Raw genomic sequence first — 7,764 nt, forward strand, 5'->3', positions numbered from 1 at the left:
AAAAAAAAAAAAAATGAGACCCAGAAAAGGGAAGAGAGAAAAAGCTGAAACCTAGAACCTGGGAAGGGAATAAGAAAGAATAATAACAGAATAATAATAAAAAAGTATGAAAAAAGAAAAAAATAATAATTTTAGAGCAGACACAGACAAACTAAAAAAAAAAGAAAAAGAAATCTGGGTGGAATGGGGTAGGGCACCCAGATTCCATAAGAGCACACAGACTGGCCCAGAAGGTGGTTGGGAGTGAGGGATGGCTGCTCCTCTGTTCACCAAGTGAGTATAAGAGGACAAAGGGAAATATCACACCTTTCCTTTCTCCAGTGACTAGGATGTGGTTGCTGTTCCTGGCAAGTGGAGCCTATTCTTAGGTCCCTGGAATCTGAGAGAATGTTGTCACTTTAAATAACTAAAATGGCCTAACTGCTTGTAAACATTCAAAATGGCTGCACCCTCCAAACAACCAGAAGTGTAGAGCTCAGCCCTTCTCCCTCTGCTGCTTCCCCTTTTATTCACCAGCCACCACTGCAGTCCTCTGTGCAGCCCCTGGCTAGCAGGATCAATATTTAGGCTAATTCTTAGGTCCTAACACCACCTGGCAATATCTAAGCTGTCCATGCTGTTAGGGTCGATGATAGTCCTCAGCTCCGTATGTCTCCCTTTTCACCATTATCATCCAAGTTCTTCCACCAATTGGAGTCTAGTCCACTTCTGTATCCTTCCCTTCAAAGCTCAGGGCTCCAGGATTATCTTCTGTATCTGTGTTAATTGGTTCCTCTTTTTTTTGTTGAAAAGGGTCTGTGTAGTTTGTCTATTACTCCATTGTACTGGAACATCAAGAATCACTTTCATTTTTGATGCACATTATATTTAGACCTACATTTTACAAATTGAGGAGTAAAAGTAAATGTAATAATATGAATATGTCTCTCAGCTACTGCTATTAACTTTTGCAAATATCATACTAATTCTTAAATAGTGGCATAACCATAAATTAGGACATAAAGGAAAGTAAGAACATGGGTATTTGGTTACAAGGTGACTCATTTGTATTATCTTGTATCTAAGTGCCATGGCTATTTTTATCCTCCTACCCCATTTGGAAGCAGTGTTCCTCTCAAATTTTGACAGCAGCACTCTCAAACCTTCATAGCATTTGTACAAAGTGTTTTTTGTTTCAAAGATATAGGGTGAAAAATGTGAAGAAGCAAGTTTTGGGCTCTGAAGTGTGTTAGTAACAAATGGGGATTTTTATGGCTATGGGTAGGGCTGGCTTCATGGGAGGTGGAGCAGTGTAATTATACAGTATCCATACTCAGAAGGTTCTGAGCTTGATGTTTAATGCTTTGCAGTAGGCCTTTTGATAGTCTTAATAATTTTTTCTTTGACTTCTTGTTTTGTAAGTGAAGGCTGATGGAACAATAGAACATGCAGTAGGGGTTTGGGGCCTCCCAAAATCTTCCTGAGATGATTCTCTGTCAAATTCTGTCCTACCCTAAGGTGTGTTCTTGGTCCAACCAGCTACTCTCTCCCCCTCCAATTCCTTTGACTACTGCTGTTTCATTGGTAGAGTCCAGAATGCAGATTTGGGGAGGGAAGCACAGGGGTCATGTACACATGCCTCCACAATAGTCATCCTTACAATAGGCTGGCAGCCAGGCCAAGACCACATCTAGTCAGGGGCAAGGTTCTCACTCACGCTTGATCCAGGTGTCAGGCACCTCTCTTTGCAAAAGTTTAAAGATCCCTGGAGATTTGTCTTTTTGCCTTGAATTGGGGAAGATGGCCTACAGGAAAAAGAGATGCCTGGCCTGACTTTTGCAGACTCCACCCCTGACCAGTGCTCTCCACATGGTGCAGCAGCTGGGCTAGCAGGAGGGAAAGCACAGCAGCTGTCAGGCCCAGGCAAGGGTGTGCAAGAACCCATTAAGAGATGTCCCCTCTACTTGTGAGGGTCTGTATTGACTCTACCAGTATCCATCCCCATGCCCAGACGACTCCTTCACATCTGAGTGTGGAAGGATACTCTCTTCTTCCTTCTAACCCATCTGAGTTAGCCTTGTGTTTGCCTTTTCTAGCGAACTTAAAGGGATGAGCCATGAAATATAAGGTGTGCAATTTTGGTGATCCTGCATACAAGACATATGCTCCAGTGTTTGCATTTAAAACTGGCATTGTGCAATATAAAAATGAACAGTAAGATTCATGTTGGTAATTTATTGTTTTCAATCTCCTTATCTAAAATGGCATTAAACAGCAAATAAAAACACCATGGTATTGTGAAGGAAAGTAAAAAGCTTCATATGTAATTTTCATCAAATTTTTTCTGTATTTTTGTAAAAGAGACATTTTTATCTTGCACTGGGCCTGACAAATTATATAGTTGTGGTTCATGCTGGACCAGCATTGAACCCTGGATTCTAAGCTTTATGTATGTATGTATGTGTGTATGCATTTAGAATATACACTATTCAGGAAGCCCATCAAATACACAAGACCAGGACAAGGACTCCTCTTGCCAGAATCCAAGGGCAGTTCTTATTAAACAAAGCCTGTAAACATAAATTACCTCTTATCACTGTGCACAGAAAGAGTCAGCAACCTATTGCAATGCTGAAGGAAAATCTGACTGTGGGATCATCTTATGAGAAAGTACAAAATATGCAACATGAAACAAAATGCAATTATTACTAGTTTTATGTATATATGTATGTATGCATGTATGTATGTATTTTATGACTTAGAATCTAGCTCCCTTTTAAGATGAACTCCACTTAGAAAACCTTATTTTACTGCATTCGACCTTGGTGGGAGTTTTGAAACCAACATGTATGTATAGACAGAGACACAAAGGTTTTGTAAAAATGATTTTTTGTTGGCTTTGAAAAAAATTAAAAATAAAACAACTCTGTTTTGGAAATCAGTAAGATTGGTGGTTCTCGAAGGATGTATATAATGTCTCTATTTATGTCCCTCATGGCACATAGCATAGTGACTTTTATTAAACACTCAGCATTCAATATCAACTCATTGAATTACATTTTTGTTTTTTGGTGATTGAAATGTGAAGATATTTCAACTCAGAAGAATTCTTAATTTAAGATTATTTTGCTTCCAACTAGACCAACTCTAATATTTCTAAAACTTAGAGTTTTATATTTTACTCATACTATTTTACTCATTACATAAATACTCATGAAATTTATGTTTATCTCAACCTCATACTACCCCTCCCTACCCAAATACCAAAAGTCCCTGGGAAAAAAAAATCACAAGTGGAATAACAACCCATATAAGAAAGTAATTGGGTCTTCAGGTTACAAGACTCTATGGACAATCATTGAGCCCTGGAAATTAAATTTCACTCCCTTGCCCTAAATGTGTCTCTGACACCTAAGGCATTGCTGCGTTAAATAACAGTTAAATAAGGATATATTGTTGATTGCATTTCTTGAATATGCTATTGTTCTTTCTTCAACTTTTCCATCATTATAGGAGAAAAAAAATCATCTACCACTTCCTGTTCAATGCCTGAAGACATATTTTCTCACTTCTCCAGCACATGTTTTAGCCACCTTGCCCCACAAGATTAATTTCAAGTTACCTGTTTAGGATTCTAAGGGAATATGGAAAAGGACCTGGCTGTACCCTCTCTCTGGACATCTGCTCAGATTGCAGGCAGCATGGACAAATATGCTCCTTTCTGGCATGGTTACATGGCAGCCCCTTATTTCAAAGAACACCACCTCTGTATGCATACAGTGCTGTTCATGCTGTCAACATCATTTCTATGCTTTATCCAATAGAGGAGTACTTTGCAAGTTCAAAATCAAGTTTCTAGTCAGCCTGCCTCAAGACTCAGTCATGCATCAGCCATTGTTGTCAAAAGAACTTGACTTGCCCCCCTTTATTCCCATCAGAGAAATAATGGAAGGCGTTTGACTTCTCAACCATTTGCACTCCAACTTTTCACAAGCTCTTTAGGGAATTAGGAGCAAATGATGGATGACATATTAAAGGAGATGGATGATGAGTAAATGAGAATGTCAGTTAGATTTTCATACTCTACAGGGCATGGTAAATGTAGTGTTTTGTTTGCTTTTTTTTTTTTAAGAAAAAAAAAGCATATCCATCTGGTGAGGTTCAGAAATTGATGCATGAACCTCCAGGCACCATGCTGATGTTTTTGAGGTCAAGTTGATGAAATTGAATGGGGCTTCAGATTTAGTGTTAAGAGCCATGAGGGCCAAACTTACACTCTTTAAATCTGTCACATTTAGCAACTATCAGCAGAAAAATGAACTTTCAGTTGTCTCATTGAGACAATTAACTTGCTTTCCTTGCCCAAAAAAACTTCCTCCCTCCACCCAGCTAAATTCTATCTATTCTTTAGTCTCTTCTCCAGAATCCCTTCCCAGAACATTGCAATCCAAAGTAATCACTCCCTTTCTTACACTTCCATCATATGTTTTCTACAACATTTATAGAAATTAATCTCCAATGAATAGTTTTAATTCTTACACGGCCATAACAATAGTTTGCTTGGGTTTTAGTTGCTTAGTTTTTCATATGTTTCTCCTTTGTGTCATCACCAAAATTGTTAATTCTTCAAGGGAACTAACAAGCTCCACCACAATACTTTAATAATTTATCGCTATCTGACATTTGGAGTCTCTTTTGGTGCATATGCTTAATGCACTCTGCTGTTAACTTAAAGGTTAGAGGTTCTAGTCCACCAAGAGGCATCTGGGAAGAAAACTCTGGAGATCTAATTCTGAAAAATCAGCCACTCAAAGCTCTATGGAACACAGTTTTATTCTGATACAGATGAAATCATCATGAATCAGCATCTACTCAATAGGAACTGGTTATTTGACATTAATATATTATATGCTTAGTTGTTTAGAACTTTCCTCACTAGAATATAAGATCCAAGGGGAAATTAATTTTGTCTTTTTTCCTGGATCTTCAGAAGCATCAAAAAAGTACCAACCTAGAAAATATTAGTACTCAGTAGATATAATGAATGAATAAATGATTGAATGACTAACCAAAGTTTTTTTCTTACTTTACATTTTAACCTCTTTAGCAAATTTGTTCTAACAAAATTGGTAGCAATCACAGCTTCAGAGGTTAAAACCCTCTGTACTCATATAGTATGGATTCTAATTTGTTCTTGCTTCCTGTATCTTTCTAGCCATGTAATATTGGGAAAACTACTTAACTTCCCTGTGTCTCAGATTCATCACCTTTAAAATGATGAAAATAACATCTACTTCATCACGCTGATTATTAAAGGACATATGGTTAATACAAACCTTGATATGGAAAAATTGCTTAACATTTTATTGTACAAAGCTGTATTGGTCACTTATAATCAATTTGACCCTATTCTAGGCACTGAAAACATAGAGGTAAAGACAAAAAGAAGAAGAAGAAAAAAAGCAAGAACAAATCAAAATACCACCACCAACAACAAAATATTGTTGTTGTTAGGTGTTATCCATTCAGCTCTGACACTTAGTGACCCAATGTACAACAGAACAAAACACTGCCAATCTTACACCATCCTCACAATCTTTTCTGCACTATAGCCCATCATCACAGCCACTGTAGCATCCATTTTGTTGAGGGTCTTCCCTTTTTCACTGATCCTCTTCTTTACCAAGCAAGATATCCTTCTCCAGTGGTTGGTCCCTTCTGACTACATGACCGAAGTATATGAGATGAAGTCTAAACATTCCTGCTTCTAAAAGACATTCTAGCTCTACTTCTTCCAAGACAGATTTGTTAACTCTTCTGGTAGTCCATTCATGGTATCTTCAGTGTTCTTCACCAACCACAATTCAAATCCATTAATTCTTCTTCAGTCTTCCTTATTCATTGTCCAGTTTTTGCATGCATATGAAAAACCCCAAAAACCAAGCTCATTGACATCAAGTCGATCCCAACCCAAAGTGACCTCTCATTGGTTTTCCGAGGTGGTATCATTATGGAAGCAGATTGCCCAGAAGTTATTGAAAGTACCATGGCATAGTCTTCAATGTGAAAACTGTTCTCTTTTACACTTTAAATAGATCTTTTGCAACAGATATGCCCAGTGAAATATGTCTTTTGATTTCTTGACTACTGCTTCTATGGGTGTTGATTGTGAATCTATGTAAAATGAAATCTCTCACAACTTCAAACTTTTCTCCATTTATCACAATGTTAATTATTAGTCTAGTTGTTCTCAGAAGCAGAACTCAAGAAATCAGGCTTGATTCGGAAGAGGATGAAGAATGAGAGATATCATTGCTGAAGTCAAATGGATCTTGGTGGAAAGTAAAAAATGCTAGAAAGATGTTTACTTGTGTTTTATTGAGTATGCAAAAGCATGCAACCGTGTGGATCATAACAAATGACGGGGAACATTGCAAAGAATTCAAATCCAAAATGCTTAATTGTGCCACGAGGAAGCTGTACATAGACCAAGAGGCTGTAATTCAAACAGAACAAGGAGATACTGCATGGTTTAAAACCAGGAAAGCTGTGCATCAGGACTGTGTTATTTCACCATGCTTATTCAATCTGTATGTTGAATAAATAATCTGAGAAGCTAGACTATATGAAGAAGAATAAGATGTCAGGTTGGAGGAAGACTAATTAACAACCTGCAATATGCAGATGATACAACCTTGCTTACTGAAAGTGAAGAGGACTTAAAATACTTACAGAAGAAGATCAAAGACTACAGCCTTCAGTATGGTTTACACCTCACCACAAAGAAAACAAAAATCCTCACAACTGAACCAATAAGCAGCATTGTAATAAATGGAGAGAAGATTGAAGGCGTCAGGGATTTCATTTTACTTGGATCCACAATCAATGCCCATGGAAACAGCAGTCAATAAATCAAATGGCATGTTTCAATGGACATGTCTGCTGCAAAAGATCTCTTTAAAGTGTGAATGAGAAAAGTTGTCACACTCTATCTTAACAGAAAGAAAAGAAAATTCCTCATAACTAGAACAATGAGCAACATCATGATAAACAGAAAAGGTTGAAGTTGTCAAAGATTTGATTTCACTTGGATCCACAATCAACACAATTGGAAGCAGCAGTCAAGAAATTAAACAACGTGTTGCATTGGGCAAATCTGCTACAAAAGACCTCATTAGTATTAAGAGTCCACCTTGAGGACTTACAGGCTCCTGACTCAAGCTATATTATTCTCAACTACCTCTTATGCATATGGAAGCTGGACAATGAATATGGAAGATCAAAGAAGAGTTGATGCTTTTGAATTATGGTGTCAGCAAAGAATATTAAATAAATCTGTCTTGGAAGAAGTACAGACAGAAAGCCCTCAGAAGCAAGGATAGTCAGACTTCATCTCACATAATTTGGACAGGTTATCAGGAGGGACTAGTGCTTGAAGTAGGCCATCATGTTGGTAACGTAGAGGGTCAGTGAAAAACAGGAAGACCCCCAATGAGATGTATTGAGCCAGCGGCCTCAACAATGGGCTCAAGCATAGCAATGATTTTGCGCAGACCTGGCAGTGTTTTGTTCTGTTGCACATAGGGTCATTATGAGTCTGAACCTACTCAATGGTATGTAACAATAATAATAATAATATATTATATCAGCTTGCATACAAGTAAATTCAATTGAATAATTTTATAGTTGTTGTTGTTGTTATGTGCCATCGAGTCAAACCCGACTCATAGCGACCCCTCCTTGGGTTTCCGAGGCAGTATCACTACGGAAGTAGGATTGCCCAAC

This window comes from Orycteropus afer, unplaced genomic scaffold (genome assembly GCF_000298275.1).
Source record: "Orycteropus afer afer isolate SDZICR_OR568_19922 unplaced genomic scaffold, OryAfe1.0 scaffold00013, whole genome shotgun sequence".
NCBI classification, from domain to species: domain Eukaryota; kingdom Metazoa; phylum Chordata; class Mammalia; order Tubulidentata; family Orycteropodidae; genus Orycteropus; species Orycteropus afer.